We start from the raw sequence: 20,815 nt of genomic DNA, 5'->3' as shown, positions 1-20,815 counted from the left end.
TACAAATATTGCAGTTTCACAGTCTTCCGAATTGAATTTCACAAATAATTATTATAAAACAACAACTGCAGTTTCATCGACAGTTTCGTCAACAACTGCAATTTCTTCTCAATTGAAACTAAAACTTAATTTTTAGAATTTTTTTTCAGTAATATCGTGATTCAGAATTATTGTATTTAAAAAACATTTTATTTTGTAATAATTATCCGATTAAATTCATAAGCGAAATAATAGATGTAGACACATTAAATATAATAATGCAACAGCTGCAGTTTCACCGTCTTCTGTATTGAATTTGACAATAATTTATGTTTCTTTACCTTATTTATATACCTGGTCTAGGTGAAAAACTACAGCGAATTTAACGCAAATATAACATTGATAACTTTGAGCCAATTAGACCATTTTCAATGTTTTAAATTCTGGAAACGATCGAACCCGTGGCAATTTGGGTAGTGGTGTGTTTAATATTCCTGGTTCTTGTGGAAGGTTTTGCATTGGCCGAACCCACCAACAGTTTGTTCAAAGATTTATTGAGCAGCGTAACTCAATAGATAAAGCTTTAAAATTTATTAAGCCTCTGAAAGCTTTTGTTTTGGCTTTGGCGGAACACGTTTTCTACCACCCTGATCATTTCGTACAATTTGACATTGCCGCAGCCATTTATAACGTTAGAGCCTCGACACAGTGGGCTAGGGAATAAATAAAATATTTTTGCTAATTTTTAAATAAACGGAGATACTGGTAATTAAAATATTGATGAAATTTATAACATTCTTCTTAAAAGGGAATGTATGAATGTAATAATGTCTGAAAAAATCACCAGGGGAACAAATCTACGAGAATTGCAGCATACAAGCAAGCAAGAGAATTATTTCGCAACTAAATATTTCATTTCATATTATCCAGTTGTTTCATTGTTCTCATTGAAACAACTCTATTTGGCTTCCGTGCTCAATTACACTAGCAGCAAAAGGTATACCTAGATATGGCTTCTTTTTTTTCTTGGTTTTAGATCTTATTCAGTTTGGGTTTAGTTTAGATTTTATCTTTGCTTCTTTGTGTTGGAGACGCCTTATTATATACAGGCGAAATATCAGCGTCGTATTTGTTTTTCTTATCCTTCTACTGGCTGTAGTCCTGCCTGTTTTCTTCATCTTGAGTTTTCTCTTTGTTTTTTTTATAGCTGGCCAGTTCGGCTTTAAATCTTTCACTTTATTTCTGTTTTAGATTAATTTTTTTTCTGAAAGTAAGGAGAAACATTAAAACTCAAAACGTACCGAAATTTTTCCATACATGAGTGGGGTTGCTTTTCTTCACGCTTAAATTTCTTATCAAAAAAAAAAGAAAAAAAAATAATAGTTAAAAAAAATATCCCAAAGATCACATAACAAGGATTTGGGGTTGACGCAGCCCTCCAAAGTCTGGGAACAAGGGTTGTAAGTTACGCCCCAGGGGCATATAAAATTTTTAGGGAAGAAGCGGTGGTTTGAACTTTATAGGAGACTCAATTAATTGGAAATGTATAGCTTTAGTTTCCTTTTAAGACTAAAAAGTGATGGAGGGTAACTAGCCCCCCTCCATGATATCGTCTTCCCCCCAAGCGCATCTGATCAAAATTCAGAGATAGCGATTTTGTTTACAAAAGTTCAAAGAGTATATAATAATGTCTTAAGAGTGGACAAAACCATTCAGAACCCAGGGATAAGGGCTGTAAGTTATGCTCCGGGATATTTAAGGTTTTATGGAATGGGTGTTTGTATCAACTTTGGATGGGAGTGGGCTTATTTGATTGGAAGTCGGAAGTTCTATTGCCTTTTTTGAGGGTCAATAGTGAATGGAGGGTAACCTCCCTCCCCCGAGTCTATCATTCCCAAAAACACATAAAATTTTTAAAAGAGCTTATTTGTTCAGCGTTGTTGAAAGATCCAGTAATTATTTCTTTGAGGATATCGACCTCCCCACAGTCGTAAGGGCATTTCGTTCACTGCTTACATATAGTATATACTATTGAGAAAGGTTTGTATTTCGAACGTCACATTCACACTCACATTCCTGTCAGCACATGATTAACATATATTCGACCTTCAGTGAATAAGAGGAATGACCAGTTATTATAATACATAATATTCAGTAATCACAATTATATGAATAATTCTTTATTTGGATTGAATGAAACTGGTCTTATGACAAGCGCTTGGGTAAAGTAATCCGGGCGCATTTTATAATACGAATTGAATTTTAATGGATCAAAAAACGACAAATCTGCTACCCCTTTTTCTCTTATGACACGCGCTTGGGTAAAGTAAACCGGCGAACTTTTATGTTCCCCAATGAATCAATTGGTACGCCATTGATTCCTTTCAATTTCCAATCAAATGAGATTTTGTTGAAGATTCTACGACAACGCTTTCTATAAAAACCATATATGCCCCCAGGGCACAACTCACAACCCTTGCTCTGAGGGGGCTATCATCCTCAAAGACCTAATTTCCAAAGCTTTCAACTACGTTGAACAAAATGGATATTTCAAAATTTTGATTGCATGTCTTTGGGGGAATGGTGGGCGTGAGAGGGAGTTTAGTTGCCTTCCAATTACTTTCAACTATTAAAAAGAGCACTAGCCCTTTGAATTTCCAATTGAATGAGCCCCTTTTAAGTTTTTACGACAACACTTTCCATAAAACCTTATATACCTCCAGGGCGTAACTCACAACCCTTGCCCTGAAGACTGTGGTGGGAGTGTCCTGCTCAAAGATTTAATTTCTGGACCTTTCAACTGCGTTGATCAAAATGGCTATCTCAAAATTTTGACTGGATGTGTTTTTGGGGAAATGGTGGGCGAGGAAGGGTTGTTAGTGCCCTCTAATAGCTTTCGACTATTAAAAAGGGCACTAGCAATTACAATTTCCAGTCGAATGAGCCCTTTTTGAAGTGTCTACGATAACACTTTCTATGAAAACTTTATATGCCCCTAGGGCATAATTTACAACCCTTTCCCTGAGGGCTGTGGGAGGTTGTCATCCTCAAACACCTAAATTTCAGAACTTTTAACTACGTTGAATAAAATTGCTATCTCAAAATTTTGATTGGATGTGTTTGGGGAAAAGGTGGGCGTGAGAGGGGGATTAGTTGCCCTCCAATCACTCGACTATTAAAAAGGACACTAACCCTTTGAATTTCTAATCGAATGAGCCTTTTCTGAAGTTTCTACGACAAGGCTTTCTATAAAAACCTAATATGCCCCCAGGGCATAACTTATAACCCAAGCCCTGAGGGCTCTGGGGGGAGTATCCTCCTCAAAAACATAATTTATATCTTGAAATCGACTACGCTGCACAAAATAGCTATCTCAAAATTTTGATTGGATGTGTTTGGGGAAATGGTGGGCGTGGTAGGGGTGTCAGTTGCCTTCCAAACACTTTTGACTATTAAAAGGGCACTAGCCATTCAAATTTCTAATCGAATGAGCTCTTTTCGAAGTTTCTAAGACAACTTCTTCGATAAGAAGTTCTTTACTTTGGCAGCGCTATTGCACTGCCTATAACATTTAGACTATTTTGGATGGAATGGCTATCTTAAAATTTCTATTAAACGCATTTCGGGACAATACGACGTGTGTGTAGGGGGAGGGGTAGCTGCCCTCTAATCACTTTGGCTCTTAAAAAGAGCACTGGAGCGTCTGATTACCAATCCAATGAGTCCCCTCCGAAGTTTATATGACCACGCTTTCTATAAAAACCCTATATGTCCCCAGGGCATAACTTACAACCCTTGCCCTGAGGGCTGGGGGGATTTGTTATCCTCAAAGATAATTTTCAGACCTTTCTGATAGGCTGAACAACATGGCTATATCAAAATTTTGATTGGAAGTGTTTGGGGAAATGGCAAGCGTGCGGGGGGGGGGCATGTGCCCTCTGATCACTTTCGACTAATAAAAAGGGCGCAAGTCCTCTCAATTTCCAATCAAATGAACCCTTTTGAAGCTTCTACGACAAAAGTTTCTATAAAAACCTTATATACCCGGAGGGCATAATTTACGACCCTTGTCCCGAAGCCTATGGGGGGGAGGGTTGTCATCCTCAAAGACACAATTTCCAAACCGTTCTTTTACGTTGAACAAAATGACCTTATCAAAATTTTGATCGGAAATGTTTGGGCAAATGATAGGCGTGGGGGGGGGATTCTCCCACCGATTCCTTTCGACTATTAAAAAGAGTAATAGCTCTCTCAATTTCCAATCGAAAGAGCCCTTTTTAAAGTTTTTATGACAACACTTTCTATAAAAAAAAATATTATATGCCCCCAGGGCATAACTTATAACCTTAGCCCTGAGGGCTGTGGTGGGGTTGTCATACTCAAAAACATAATTTCAAGACCCTTCAACTACATTCATGACTATATCAAAATGTTGATCTGAAGTTTTTGGGGAAATGATGGACGTGGGGGGGGGGGGACATTTGCCCTCGGATTGCCTTTGACTATTAATAAGGACACTAGCTCTCTCAATTCCCAATTGAATGAGTCCTTTTTGAAGTTTCTACGACAACGCTTGTAAAGACCTAATTTCCAGAACTTTCAACTACGTTGAAGAAAATGTCTATCTCAAAACTTTGATTGTAGGTGTTTGGGGAAAGGGTGGGGTGTGAGAGGGGGGTGAGTTGCCCTCCAAACACTTGACTATTAAAAAGGGCACTAGCCCTTTCAATTTCCAATCGAATGAGGCCTTTTTGAAGTTTCTACGAGAATGCTTTCTATGTAAACCTTATATGCCCCCAGGGCATAACTACAACTTACAACCCTTCCCCTGTTGGCTGTGGAGGATTGTCATCTTCAAAGACATAATTTTCGGACTTTTCAACTACGTTGAACAAAATGGCTATCTCAAAATTTTATTGGATGTGTTTGGGGAAATGGTGGGCGCGGGAGGGGTGTTAGTTTTCCTCCAATCACTTTTGACTATTAGAAAGAGCACTAGCCCTTTCAATTTACAATTGAATCATCCCTTTTTGAAGTTTCTGTGACAGCGCTCTCTATAAAAACTTTGTATGCCCCTGGGCATAAATTACAACCCTCGCCCTGAGGGATGTGGGGAGTTTATCATCCTCAAAGACATATTATCCAGACTTTTCAATTACGTTGCAAAAATGGCTATCTCAAAACTTTGATTGGATGTGTTTGGGGAAATTGTGGGCGTAAGAGGAGGGTTAGTTGCCCTCCAATTTAATTTTTTCAATTCTATTAAAAAGAGCACTAGCCCTTTCAATTTCGAATTGAATGAGCTCTTTTTGAAGTTTCTATGACAGAATTTTTCTATAAAAAAACTTATATGCCCCCAGGGCATAACTTACAATCATTGCTTGAAGACTAGGGGGGGGGTTGTCATCCTCAAAGACGTCATTTCCAATACTTTCAACTACGTTGAACAAAATGGCTATCTCAAAATTTTGATTTGATGTGTTTGGGGAAATGGTGGGCTTGAGAGGGGGGGAAGTCGCCCTCCAATAACTTTTGACTATTAAAAAGGGCACTAGCCCTTTCAATTTCCAAACAAATGAGCACTTTCTGAAGTTTCTATGAAAATACTTTTTATAAAAAACCTTATATGCCTCCAGGGCATAACTTACCACCCTTGCCCTGAGGGGTTTGGGAGGTTAAAGACATGATTCCATAACTTTCAACTACGTTGAAGGAAACACCTATCTCAAAGTTTTAACTTGATGTGTTTGGAGAAATGATGGGCGGGAGAGAGAGATTAGTTGCTCTCCAATCACTTTCGACTATTATTAAGGGTACTAGTCCTTTTTCCAATCAATCCAATTTCCAATCAAATGAGCTTTTTTTTTAAATTTCTAAGACAACGCTTTCTATAAAAACCATATATACGCCCAGGGCATAACTTACAATCCTTGCCATGGTGGGTTGGAGGAGAGTATCGTCCTCAAAGACCTTATTTCCAGAACTTCTAACTACCTTGAAAAAAATGGAAGTCTAAAAATTTTGATTGCATGCATTTGGGGAAATGGTGGGCTTAAGAAGGGGTTTACTTGCCCTCCAATTACTTTCAACTATTAAAAAGGGTACTAGCCCTTTCAATTTCCAATCGAGTGAGCTCTTTTTGAAGTTTTTACAACAACGCTTTCTATAAAAACCTTATATGGCCCCAGGGCATAAGTTACAATCCTTGCCCTCATGGCTGTAGAGGGAGTGCCATCCCCAAAGAGATAATTTTTCAACTACGTTTAACAAAATATCTGTCTCTAAATTTTGATTGGATTTTTTGGGGGAAATGGTAGGTGTGAGAAGGGGGTTAGTTGTCCTCCAATCACTTTCAACTATTCAGAAGGCCACTAGCCCTTTGAATTTCCAATCGAATGAGCCCTTTTTGAAGTTCCTACGAAAAAACTTTCTATAAAAACCTTATATATCCCCAGGGCATAACTTACAACCCTTGCCCTGAGGGGTTTGGGGGGTTTGTCATCCTTAAAGACATATTTTCCAGAATTTTCAACTACGTTGAACAAAATACCTATCTAAAATTTTTATTGGATGTGTTTGGGGAAATGCTGGGTGTGAGCGGGGGGTTTGTTGCTCTTCAATCCCTTTCGACTATTAAAAAGGGCACTATCCCTTTCAATTTCCAATCAAATGAGCTTTTGTTTAAGTTTCTACGCCAATGCTTTCTATAAAAAAAAAACTTTTATGTCCCCAGGGCATAAATTACAACCCTTGCCCTTGGGGCTCTTAGGGTGGTATCATCCTCAAAGACCTAATTTTCAAAACTTTCAACTACGTTGAACAAAATGGATATTTCCAAATTTTGATTGCATGTGTTTGGGGGAATGGTGGTCGTGAGAGGGGGCTTAGTTGGCATCCAGTTACTTTCAACTATTAAAAAGGGTACTAGCCCTTTGAATTTCCAATCGAAGGAGCCTTTTTGAAGTTTCTACGACAACGTTTTCTATAAAAAAAAACTTTATATACCCCCAGGGCATAACTAGAACCTTTGCCCTGAGGGCTGTGGGGGGAATGTCCACGTCAAAAACATAATTTTATCTGGAAATCAACTGCACTGAACAAAATGGCTATCTCAAAATGTTGATTGGATGTGTTTGAGGAAATAGTGGGCGTGGAAGGGCTGTTTGTTGCCTTCCCATCACTTTCGACTATTAAAAAGGGCACTAGCCATTCCAATCGAATGAGCCCTTTTCGAAATTTCTACGACAACTCCTTCGACACGAAGTGCCCTGGAATGAAAAAAAAAATACATTGTGCCAACATCGTTCTTTACTTACGCTGCCTATGATAAAACTAAGCCGAGTAACTCAGATTTTCCTGCTCCTGATTATAAAGGGGTTTGTTCCAGGTTGGTTGGAAAGTATATAAAAAGTACCCATAGCTGCATTTTGGCAGGAGGAATTGGAAGTAACTGCTATACTAATTCAATGTTCGTTTTTTTTTAAGCCTTTAATTGATAAATAATAACATTTATAATGTTAATTTTTTTTAATAGAAGTTTTTTTTAAAAACCCTATTGTCTATTTGATTCAACAGTTCCTCCCAGTTTCTTCAGCTAAAACTCAGCTGTAGTTACTTTGTCTATACTGTTTTTGCGGACCTGGAACAAAGTCTAGGGCTGAACAAAAATATATAAGCCTAACAAGAATGTTCTTTCTTGGGGTTTTACCTGAGTCACACAAGCCAATAGAAAAAGACGCGGCTGCTGCGTGCACACCTCGTATTGTCGATTTTTACCGAAAATGACTTTTCACATGTGTCCGATGCAGTTTTTCATGCCGTGTCGTCTAATTAAAAAAACATGAGTGACTTGGGATCATAAACCTTAGCCTTGGCTGCATTTTCGACTGCTGTAGCTAGCTTCAGTTGGCTAGAATCTCAGGAATCAGTTAGCTAAAAAAAATGATGTTGTACTTTGCAGATAATTTATCCTAGACATGTCTTACTGAATTTGAATTTTGTGCTTGAAAATTCCCGTATATCCAATTCGGTTCGCAGGAAAAACTTGAAAAAAAAATAACAGAAAAACGAAACGGAAAAACGATGGCTCCTGAAAGGAATTCCCATAGGGAATGATGGGAATCCCGTTCGTCTGAACTTACCTTAATTCCTCTGTTTAAGTAGTTTAGCACACTAGCTGTTTTTGTCATGGTGCATCAACGTTTAAATTAGGTAGGATAAGATAAGATATTTATTTCAAAATGTCTATCACAAGACCCGAAGGACCGAATTCGTATTTCGGAGCCATAAAACCCAAATCGAACAAACATAAAACTTGGGTATCACCAGTACCAAAAAAAATGAAAAACGGAAAACTAATGTTTTATTTTATCCGTAATGAAGGGTACAAAGATTTTTTTTCATACCTGGAGGTCAAGCAACGGATAGGGGACAAGATAGGAACGGGTTCAGAAACAGCACGTGGCAGGCGGTGCCTGGATAGGGATTGTCTTTTGGGGAAAATGTTTTCCGTGCAAGGAATTATTATTGCATTTTTTGCAAAACAAAGGCTCAACGTTCCTCTCCTGTGCTCAAGAGTTTCCAGCTTGGCTTTTTTTAGAAGGAGAGAGTATGGTACCTTACCTCCTTTAAAGATTATTTTCCTTTTTTGAATGGATTCAATTTTTTCTGATTTATCCCGGGAGATGCCAGGATGCCAAACTGGACAAGCATATTCAAGATGAGGGTGGACAAAGGAAGTATAGATCCTTAAGGAATTGGATGGGGGGACATTAAATTTATTCAATAGTTTAAGGAGATACATGGACGCATTAGTTCTATGGACAATATCTTTAACATTGATATCCCACTTTAAATTAGAGGAAATTGTAACACCAAGTAATTTAAAGGAAAAAACAGAAATATTTGGAGGGATATGGTTGAGGAAAAGGAGTGTGGTTTTAAGGAAACATATTGGCATCATCATAGATTTAGAGGGGTTTACACTCATGTCTGCAGCGTCATTTGCAATATCATTGAGGATGCTCATGGGGTTTCTTACTAAGTTTCTGTAGCAGGTTTCAACAACTGTTAGGTCATCCACAAATTTCCATCTGTCGGGATATTCCTTAGCGATACTATTTATCATAACAGAAAACAGGATGATGGTAGACGTTTGTGTACCATGCCCTGTTTCCTAATCATGGTGCATGAACGTCTAGTACCCAAGCAAGGTTCTCCAGCCAGTCAGGAACACAGCATTTTTTCTATTTTCAAAAAAATTTCAGAGTTTCGTTTAATATGGCAGTAATTCAAAATGAATTATACTAAGTCAAACAAGATTATGATTTCCATCTCTACCCCCAAAAAGATGCTAGAATTTGTTTCATATGGCGATAATTCAAAATTGAGTCGTCATTAAGTCAAGTGAGATTATGATTTTAATCTCACTTGACTTAATGACAGTTCAATTATGAGGCCGGTGAAGGTTACATTACCCAGCTATCTGGGAACTAGGACTATTCTGTTTTACAACATCCGTTTTGCTAATATTACGCTACCTTTCTACAGATACTGAAACCCTCTGACAGGTTCCTTGGGAAAAGAGTTCAGACCCTCGAACTTAATACGGTACGCCTATCAAGGAAAGGGTTTCAGCATGTATAGATGGTTTGTTGTTGAAAGTGGTGTTTTATTACACCGTTTGTATGGACACCTTTTTTGTTTCTTTTTTTACCAGCTTGTGATTTCTTAAACCAACGTATTTTGAGTATTTTTATTTTCAGATGGAGAAAGGTGAACATTTAAGCGAGAACTTGGAAACACCAGAACGCTCCAGCCAAATGTCAGCTAAGATCCCTAATTCGCCCCTGAAAACAGTTCCAGCCTTTCAGGACCAGAACCCTGAAAATAAATTAAGGACTGCAGAGTACTTCAGCAGAATGGCAGAATGGGTTGCAAACTTTCCATTGAAAAAATTTCCAGTTCTGGAACAATATGAAGATTCTATACCCCTCGTGCCTTTAATCAGATTTGCGTGTGACACAGCCAGCCATGAAACAGTAGAGGTCAGAGAAGAAGGAAGCGAGAGTGAGATTACAGCAGATCTGTAATCTGCCTTCTTCCAGATAGCAGATTACAGAGCGCTTCACTTACAGAAGTTTGTGTTAATCTTTTGCTGCCAGAGCAAACCGATGAAGCTTTTAATGAAGCAGAGTTAGTAAATACTGAACTGAGTGGACCGTCCGTTTTATATACTGACCCGAATTCAAGAAATGAACAGGAATATCAAATGAATCAAGACAAAAGTGTTGCTGGAGAATCTCCTCTGGCTGAATCACGGATATATGTGGTGCCATTTTATCACCAAATATACCCGCCCAGGAAAGTTGAAACGCATCAGTCCACGACAGAAATCTAGGAGATATTCCAGAATACAAATTTGGACGCGGAAACAGAAAGCTCAGTGCTAAATAGTATTTCATCATCTAGAAAAAGCAGGAATAAAGACAGATCAAAGCCAGGGGAAAACCAATTGAAAAATTATTATGCTAGATGCCAAGGGAAGGAATACGAAGGAAGATAAGTACAGAACAGGAAAGATGGTGAGTGGAAAGCTACTGAAGATTTAAAGCCGGAACGGAAAACTGGCCCTCGATGCAAACATTGTAATATCGATGCTAAGAAGGTCAGAGTTTTTGAACGTTCAATCATTCCTGAGAGTGGTAGACAGAGTTTTCTATGTAGCATTTAGTAAAGAATGTCCTGGGAACAAAAGAAGGTCTACATAGCAACATTTGTCACTTACAACGATTGTAAGAACTTCAAGCGGGTTAATCTCGGGCCTTCTAGGAGAAAAGGAACCCTGAAATACAATTTGAAAACCTCAGAAAGGATGCTAAAAGTGCAAGCAAATGTTTTTGAGTACGTTTAGCATTGGCGAATAGCAAGTGCAGAACTGGTTTGAGCAGGCCAAGAAAGACGGCATCCATCCATCACAAGATCCAAACCACCCAGAAACCTGAATGCGATTGGATATTAGGAAATTTATTAGCTTTGCAGAAAGAAAGCAAAATGCAGAGAAGTTTTTGGAAGATCTTCCAAAGCTCCCATCCCACTACTGAAGAGCCTGGGACAAGAAAAAGTGCTTTGAGCATCCTTTTGGAACTGTTAAAGAGGGGTTTTATGTTTTGAGTCATGTGGATTGTTTTGGTATTTTTATCTTAAAAATCGTACCAACAAATTAGTTTTTGTCGTCTATGAACAATTTGATTTTTCGATCATACGAGTTGTGCACGCAGCAGCCGCGAAGAGTTGAGCTGGGGATTCACCACCCAAAATTTTTGGAATCTGGGCTTGTATTTCCTTTGCATACAATCTAGAGCGTAAAGCCAGGCCAAAAGTACCCAAGACCATTCTAGAAGGAAGGGGCATTTGAGCTTCCTTATTTCTGGATTCTGGAAGCTTTTCACTGAAAAAATATCTTTAATGGTGAAAGAAACTGAAGAATAAGTTAACAAGTGACTTTGCTTAAATTTGAAAACAAAAAGACTTAGAAAGTCTGAAAAGTGCCGGAAAGTGGGAGTAAAAAAAACCGTTTGTGAGATCTTTATTTGGACCATTTCCACTAACCAGAAAGTCCAGAATCTGGATCTTCCCATAGGTGAAGGCCCAGCTTTAGATTATATGTTCTTGTTTCCAGAGACGATCCAAAAATTTGTACAGTAGAAAAGAAAAAAAATGATCAGGGTATTATGTATTACCAGTGTATTACATTGACTATAACTTTTTCTTTTAAAATACTCCTCAATTGTGAAGGAGATAAATTAATAATAAAAATCATAAAAAAAAGAAAGGGAGGGATTTTATGTTTTGCAGAGAGTACTGTTTGAAGAGAGATGCACGTGTTAAGCAAAGCACAACATACGCAAAAATATCTGGGGTCTGGTACATTTTTTCCTGGAAAGTACATTTTTAGAGCTTTGTTTGGTACAGATTAAAATTTTGACATTGCAACGCTGCTTAACTTTAAAGTCCAAAAATACAGAATATAGCACATAGGTAAGCGACTTAAATATGTACTTCAGGACTCCCACAGTGTCGATAAAGTTAATAAAGCTGTCCACAAAGTTAATAACCGTTTTCCTTGCATAACTTCATTGTCTTTATTGCTATCAGAAAAAATTTAAACTTCATTTAATTTCTTCTAAAAAATCTCTAAAGTTCAGCCAATAGCAGAAGACTTGTGGAAAATTTCAAACAAACCACACACAAATTAGTGTTTACATATATAATAATGTATACTTGTTTAATTATTTTGCTTGGTAAAGGAATAAGGGTTGGATAAAAAAAAACATTTTTATCTATTATTCAAAGGAAAAAATGCTTAAAATATGATTTTCTTAGCTCCACGTCTGATTCTTTCAGTTATATTCTATGAAAAATTGCTGCAAAGAATAAAAGGTGAATAGTGGGATAAACTTTATGGTTTGCAATTTCATGAAAAACTTTATTAACTTCATTGATGCCATGAGAGCCCCACATTAGGGTACCACTAGATTGGGGATAACACATACAATATGGTATACATAAATACATATAAAGACTCATATAAGTGTGTTTATTTCACAATTTGAGGGCTATAATCCAGGGTTCAATTTTATGAGATCCACCTGGGTTTGCTTGTAAACACTAAGTCCTGTAGTTGATAGTAGAGAAATTATTTATATAAACATTTATCTTACTTCTCTATTAAACTAAGCCAACTCAATTGATTAAAAAAAATTAAACAAACTATAAAACCGATGTATTTTTAATTAAAATAAAACTTTCCGCAACAAAATCGTTCAAACTAATGTTCTGCTTATCATGTGTTTTATTGTCTAATTTGATATATGATTAGCTGCTAATTAATGAAAAAAAATGCTGCCTAGACTGTGTGAAGAGCAACTTGGGGACAATATATTTTTTTTTTTCAACAAGGCATTTTGTAGACAGAGTTATTGTAGAAACTTAGGAAGGAGCTCATTTGATTTTGAATTGAAAGTTCTAGTGCCCTTTTTAAGAGTCAAAAGTCATTGGAGGGCAACCAGCTTATCTCTTATGCCCATCAATTCTCCAGACCCATCCAATCAGTATTTTGTAATACCTTTTTTGTTCTGCATAGTTGAACTGTCCAGTAACCATTTCTCAATTCTCCAAAAACATCCAATCAGTATTTTGTAATACCTTTTTTGTTCTGCATAGTTGAACTGTCCAGTAACCATTTCTATGGGAATCTGAACCACCAAAGATGTGATTTGCCCATTGTTTACATATAATATTAGCTATTGGGAAAGGGTGGCATGTTTGACTTTTTGCTTCCAAAAACACAAAGGGCATTCAGGTGATCCTTTCAAAGAATGCTGAAATAAATAAAAAAAAAAACTCCTGCTTCTGTAGTAACTACTACCAAGACTGAAGATATTGAGGTAAAATTTGATGCAATGTTGAACGGAAAGTTGAACTAAATCCAAACACACTATTTACATAAAAAAAAATCAAAAGAGCGTATCAGCAATACCTTTGAAACAGTTTACCATATCAAGCGTAAACTTTCATGGCACCATGAAGGGGATGTTCAACTAACCAAAAGGCAACATGTACATATAGCTACCGCTATCATTACTGTGGCTGCTACTGTTACTATATCTACTAATACAACACTTCTACTTGTGCTCCTACGACTATGATGCTAGTATTATTAAAGCTAAGCTTATGACGGTGAAAATTTTAGAGAATATTGAGATTAAATTTGATTAAATCGAAACACACAATTTTACATGATGATTATCAAAAGGGTGTATATCAGGAATGGATTAGGCCCTGATGTATAAAGGAATGCTTAAAGAGAAAGATCAATTGACCAAAAGGTAATGTGTGTGTACATCTACTGCTACTAGCTCCACTACTACTACCAGAATCGTGACGTATGAAGGGGAGGGGGATGCCCCCCTAATATTTTGGACACTCAGTAAAAAAAAATGAGTTGGTATAATCATGGGGCAAACTGTAACAATCTTTCTGACGCCACCATTTTTTTGTTTGGTTAAATAAAAACCACCAAAATACTGACATATCATCTAGAGAAATCTTAAACTTTTCCAGTAAACACAGCAGGTTTACCAACTCCTGCCGTGATTTTACAGATGGTGCCAGAATTTTCTAATTGGTTTAGTAATTCGCGTGAAAATAGTAACATGACATATACCAAAATATCAATCTTGGTTTGTCAATGCTGCAGTTTTACCATCTTGTGTTGTGATTTTCCGTATTGTATTCAAAACGGACATTATGCTAATTATTGAAAAAAATTGTTAGTAAAAATGACAAGCTAGTTGGTAAAATCCCTCGCTCTCCTTCCAAACATTTTGGCTAGTAACGACTGCCAAGCCTAAGTTTATTACGATCAAAATTTCAGAAAATGTCAAGTGGGAATTTGAACTAAATTAAAACATGCTATAAACATACAGATAATCTAAACGGTTTATTGTTTTGAATTAAAACTTCCAGGGCTTGATGAGGGGGATGTTTAACTGACCAAAAGACAAAATTTGCGTGCTGCTCTTAGTACTACTTCTAGTCCTACAGCTAGTGCTATTTGTACTTCTACTACTATTATAACTATATTGAAGGGGAAGTTGAACTGCATCACAACATGCTGAAGGTGAAATTTTCCGGTGTGTTGAGAGGAATTTTGAACTAACCAAAAGACACTGTATGAATACTACCCCTACTACTTCTAATAAGACTCAGGGTATTAGACGTTTTCAAGGGGTATGTTAAATGAAATTGAAACACAACATCTGCATGAAGGCTATCAAATGGCCGTATCAGCAGTATATCAAGAATGGTTTTCAATGTTAGGTTGAAACTTTCATAGCATGTTAAGGTGTATGATGATCTAACACAAACGTACTATGTGCATACTAATACTAGTTGTAGTAGTAACACTACTCCTGTTAGTACTAATATAACTAAGGCTAATAGAATTAATATGGAACTTGCAGGGACTGCTGAGGGGATGTCGAGCTAAGCTAAACATAATATGTACATGCTGCTTATCATCAGGACTTATCAGCAATATGGAAAAAATGGCTTAATATTTTAAGTTGAAAATATCAGGGCATGAGACGGGTGTATTGTGCTAGACCAAAAAGCACAAATATGAATACTATTACTGTTTACTAATAATACTAGTACTGCTATCACTAATAGTCTACTACTCCAATTGATCATACTATTGCTTCTGCTGCTATGCCTACTGCTAATTCTTTGGATATTAATTCAACTTTCTGAAAATGGAAGGGCGGTGTTGAACTGAATGGAGACAAATTATTTACATTTGGGTTATCAAAGAGGTGTATAGTGTATCTGAAAATCTCTGGGCTTGAGACTTTTACCGCTACTTCGGCCGCAACAATGGAACTAAGTCAATATAGAAGTGCATCTAGGTCGTCAACATACCCAGGCAGAATATCTTAAGAATACAACAAGGTATAAAGTAGAAACTTTTACGGAAATGTGATGTTGCTTCAAAACTAAAACATAAGACAATATGTGTATGCTGGTTGTTATTCAAACCTCTCATCAATATCTCAAAACCAACTGAGGGTGCTAAATTAAAAATTTTAAGTCTGCCACTATTAATAGTTCTGCTCGTATAGTTGAACTAAATCAAAAGAGTGTAAATTAATCCAGTTTTTCAAAGAAAATATACAATGTTTTAGGAATTGTAATAAAGTCAAATTATGTTTTGGTATTCAGAATTATGGGGAGTGTCAGTCCTATCTTGCTTCAAATGATTGAACTGCTCTCGATAATTTAAAACTTTTTGTTTTTATTAAAACTTGAAGTTTTTTCTTATAGGTTTTTACTTTTACTTTAGGAACAGGCTTTTAAAGAGAGGCATAAATTTAAAAAATGGTAAAAAAGCATTAATATATAAAAGTATGTCAAGCATTTCAGCTTTAGTTAAACTTTTCTTATCCTTTTTTTTTGTTTCCCATCTCTTTCTTCAAACCCTTTAAACCTAAACCTTTAAATAATAAAAACTTTTCTCGTCGAACCTTTTCTGTCTTTGTTCACAAGATGAGATAAATTAAAAAAAAGAAGATATTGTATAAGAAGTTTTTTGATAAACTCTTCAAGGAGTCTGGTTCTAAAATAAAGATGACAAATTGACTCAGAGCAAAAACTAAAAGATCATAAAATACCAAAAATGGAACAAATCAGCAACAAAATAAAAAAAAAATTATTGTTTGTATGGGGGGGTGGGGGGTACGAAGTCTCTAATCCATTATTTTGACGTTGATGATTTCAATTGTAGCCTATAGGCCTACTTTTTATTTTCTATTTTTATTTATTTTTCACCCAAATCGTGAGTCATCCATCCATTTTTTTCCACTCATGTCTTAAGTTTCTTCCTACTATGGGTTGCGATTTGTTTTTTAATGAGTAGCTGTTACTTCAGCATTAGTGAAGAAATGTTTTGACAGAATTTACTATAATCGGCCAGTATTTTCGCAAAATTGTTTAGTGTTAATGTTACCTCTCTTTGCAACCCTTCTTGCTCTTATATTTACAAGGTCTTTAGATGCAAGACGGCACAATTCATCTTTACTGGTCCATTGAGTACCCTATTAAAATTTTGGCATTTTAAATATATATAATGCGTTTCAACGTATGATAAGTAACAAACTGTTTAAGTTTTTTATATGATGTTTACTCTGATTTTTCGTAGAACCTGAAGATACATCCTCACATGATGATAAAGATGTTTTTGGAAGTACGTGTTCTATGTTATTAATGAAACATGAAGCCAATCTGTATGCTGTTGCCCCTGACATCTCTACCAATTGTAAACTTAGTGCTGACCATCTTAAACGGAAGTCGAATATTGACGAGGATAAAGGTATGCTTCAGATATGATTAAATAAAAAAAAACAAGCTTTTTCAACTGAAAGTAAGGAGTAATATTAAAACTTAAAACAAAAAATTATTACGTATATTAGGGAGTCCGCCCCCCTAGTCTATACCTCGCTCTTTACGCTAAAGTTCGAATTTTGTTCCAATTCTCTATGAATGACCCATGAATCACAAAGGCCGTTTAATTAGAATAAATTGCTCATTTGAACGTACTAGGAAAAATTTAGCGTTAAGAGCTAGGTATTGAATGGGGGGGGGGGGCAAAACCCCTGATATACGCAATAATATCCGTTGGTTTTAAGTTAATATTGCTCCTTACTTTCCGTTGAAAAAATTTGTTTCTTTTTTTAATTTCTGATCGTTTTTTAAATAATGCTGGGAAATTTGAAGCCCCCTTCATAGCAATGTCCCTTCCCCCATGAAAACTTCCTCTGTTGAAAGATCTTCCTACGTAAGCCCCTGCTCATACCCCCCCCCCCCCACCACCAAAAAATCCCCCTGAAGTTACTCTATATTTTCCAATAACCAATACTGTATGTAAACAATGGGAAAAGGTTATAACTTGCAGCCCTTCCCCCGGGGACTCTGGGGATTAAGTCATCCTCAACGACATAGTTATTAAATTTTTCGACTATGCTGAACAAAATGGCTACCTCAAAATTTTGATTGGGTGACTTGGGTGACGAGCGGGAGAGGGGGCTTAGTTGCCCTCCATTTTTTTGGTCAATTAAAAAGGGCACTAGAAACTTTAATTTCCGTTTCAGTGAGTCCTCTCGCGACAGTCTAGGAACACTGGGTCAATACTATCCCCCCTGAAAAAAAAAACAAACACGCATCCGTGATCTTTCTTCTGGCAAAAATATAAAATTCCACATTTTTGCAGATAGGAACTTGAAATATGTACCGTAAGGTTCTCTGATACGCTGAAGCTGAAGGTGTGATTTTTATTAAGATTCTATTTTTTTAGGGGGTCTTTTCCCTTTTTTCGAAAATATGGGAAATTTTCTCAGGCTCGTAGCTTTTGATAGGTAGGACTAAACTTAAAGAAACTTGTATATTTGCAATCAGCATTAAAAAAAAAAAAAAAAATTATGTATCTATTGGCATCAAAATTCTGTTTTTTAGAGTTTTGGTTACTATTGAGCCAGGTTGCTCCTTACCTCCAGTTCGTTACCGCGAACTGTTTGTTGATCTTCTGTATTTCTGCTTTTCCAAATGAAAAGGTATCTCTTACTTTTCTTTTGAATCTGTTTTGGGGCGTAAAAATGTATCTTTGTTGAATCAGAGCGCACTGGTGGCATTAAAAAAACATTTAATAAATAATAGACAAGGATGGTTTCAACTAGGACATAGTTGACAAAATTGTCCATCCCAATTAAATGCTTCTATACAACGATATACTAATTTTTTTTTTTAACTTTTTTCTAGCTTTTATAATTCCAGAACTATTTGACAATTTAAAACATTTGAGATGTTTTCTGTTGTTTTGGGTACAATGGATATGTGTACAAGTGTACGATAAAGTAGTGTGAGCGATAAAAATAATATGCCAGTGTGTTTCTCCCTACTCACGGCATTCTTTTCAAACAAGGCTTTGGTTTCACTTGCTTTTAAGGCAACAATGTCACCAAATAAGTGGATAAGCTATTTTTATTAGGTTTTTATCGTCAGAAATGCCTAAATTTTTCCAAACAAAGTTCCAACATTTCTAATAGTGAAAAGAGTGATAAAGTCATGTTACTAAAATATTTCAGAAATGTTAAATAGACGTTTTTTCAGAAGATTGAATTTAGAAGACTTTTATCAGAGATCGATTATTTGTCCCTACGATAAAGCCTTGTTTGCTTTGACAAACCCTGACAAATTTTTTTGATGTTATGTAGAATTATTTAGAATATTATGTTGTGTAACAAAAATACAAAAAAAAAACAATTATTTGATTATTATATTTGAAGAAACTGCCATAGTTGGTAAAAGTAGGAAATTAATATAGCATATAAATATTATAGTAAAACAATGGTCTTTATACAAACCCACTGTTAAGAAGATTTATTAAAGCCTCCATTCTTAAGAATTTAAAATACTAAACAAAAAAAGGAATAAAGTAAAAAAAAGGAATTTTAATATAAATTATGCCTCAAATTGGATTTTATAAATTTGTAACCAAGGTAGGAGTAATTAAAATTAAATTTATAGTAGCCGTGTAAGGTTAGAAATGTTAAAAGCTGAGTTATATACCAAATAATTGTTATAAAAATAAAAGAATTTGTGATTTATTTTTTGTGAATTTTATATTATTTTTGTTTTTTCAGTTGAAACGCTATATGATAATGGTATCATCAAAGAAGTATGTGAATTATCCAGTGTGTCAGGTCTTATAAGAATGTGTCTAAAGGAAGAAATGAATTTAAATTGTCAACATCAGGTGCCAAACAACATTCATGCTGAAAATGATGTGACAAAAGAATGGGTTTCTCATACTAAGAAAAAACCTTTTGAATGTGATATATGTAAGAAAACGTTCCTCAAAAAATATCACCTATCTGGTCTACAAATGATTCACACAGGAGAAAAACCTTTCGAATGTGTTAGGTATGACAAAAAATTCAGCCGAATATCCAGCCTATCTTATCATCAAAGGACTCACACTGGAGAAAAACCTTTCGAATGTGATAGATGTGAAAAAAAAATTCAGCCTAAAATCCACCCTATCTCGGCATCAAAGGACTCACACTGGAGAAAAACCTTTCGAATGTGATAGATGTGAAAAAAAAATTCAGCCAAAGATCCGACCTTTCTAATCATCAAAGGACTCACACTGGAGAAAAACCTTTCGAATGTGATAGATGTGAGAAAAAGTTCAGCCTAAAGTCCACCCTATCTCGTCATCAGAGAACTCATACTGGAGAAAAACCTTTCAAATGTGATAGATGTGAAAAAAAATTTAGCCGAAGATCCCAGCTATCTGGTCATCAAATGACTCACACAGGAGAAAAACCTTTCGGATGTGATAGATGTGAAAAAAAATTCAGCCGAAAATCCGACCTATCTTATCATCAAAGGACTCATACAGGAGAAAAACTTTTCGAATGTGATATATGTGAACAAAAATTTGGCCGAAGATCCAACCTATCTAATCATCAAAGGACTCACACTGGAGAAAAACCTTTCGAATGTGATAGATGTGAGATAAAATTCAGCCTAAAATCCACCCTATCTCGGCATCAGAGAACTCATACTGGAGAAAAACCTTTCGAATGTGATAGATGTGAGAAAAAATTCAGCCAAATATCCGGCCTATCTAATCATCAAAGGACTCACACTGGAGAAAAACCTTTCGAATGCGGTAGATGTGAAAAAAAATTCAGCCTAAAATCCACCCTTTCTCGGCATCAGAGAACTCATACTGGAGAAAAACCTTTCGAGTGTGATAGATGTGAGAAAAAATTCAGCTTAAGATCCACCCTATCTAATCATCAAAGAACTTATACTGAAGAAAAACCATTCAAATGCGATAGATGTGACAAAAAATTCAGCCTAAAATCCACCCTATCTTTTCATCAAAGGACTCACACCGGAGAAAAACCTTTCGAATGTGATAGATGTAACAAAAAATTCACCCGAAAATCCACCCTATCTAATCATCAAAGAACTCACACTGTGGCAAAACCCTTTTTGTATATCAATGTGTAAAGGGTTTTATATGTTCACGAAACTTTCTTAATAAAAAGTATCAAAGAATTCATGCTGGAGAAAAACTTTTTTGTATTTATATAGTTTTTTTTTAGGAACCAGAATTCGGAAAATTTTGCAAAGGGTCTTCAGTGAGGCCACACTCACGAGAAAATTCTTTTGCTTTATGAAACATTACCTGAAAAGTTTTTTCAGCTTA

The 20,815-nt window shown here is 36.0% G+C and overlaps 1 pseudogene across 1 annotated transcript; it reads left to right on the top strand.

The window, feature by feature from the left end:
* Positions 1 to 2,147: 2,147 nt before the first annotated feature.
* Positions 2,148 to 20,656, top strand: LOC148945818 (uncharacterized; annotated as a pseudogene). Its single transcript, XR_016142498.1, has 4 exons — positions 2,148 to 2,201; positions 9,744 to 10,047; positions 16,739 to 16,909; positions 19,236 to 20,656. The product of XR_016142498.1 is annotated as an uncharacterized LOC148945818 (transcript).
* The last annotated feature ends 159 nt before the right edge of the window (positions 20,657 to 20,815 follow it).

The sequence above is a fragment of the Artemia sp. Qi Xiang Cuo genome, chromosome 12 (genome assembly GCF_049724085.1).
Source record: "Artemia sp. Qi Xiang Cuo chromosome 12, ASM4972408v1, whole genome shotgun sequence".
In the NCBI taxonomy this organism is placed as follows: Eukaryota; Metazoa; Arthropoda; class Branchiopoda; order Anostraca; family Artemiidae; genus Artemia; species Artemia sp. Qi Xiang Cuo.
The sequence above is the reverse complement of the archived record's forward strand: the minus strand, read 5'-3'. Positions and strand labels throughout refer to the sequence as shown.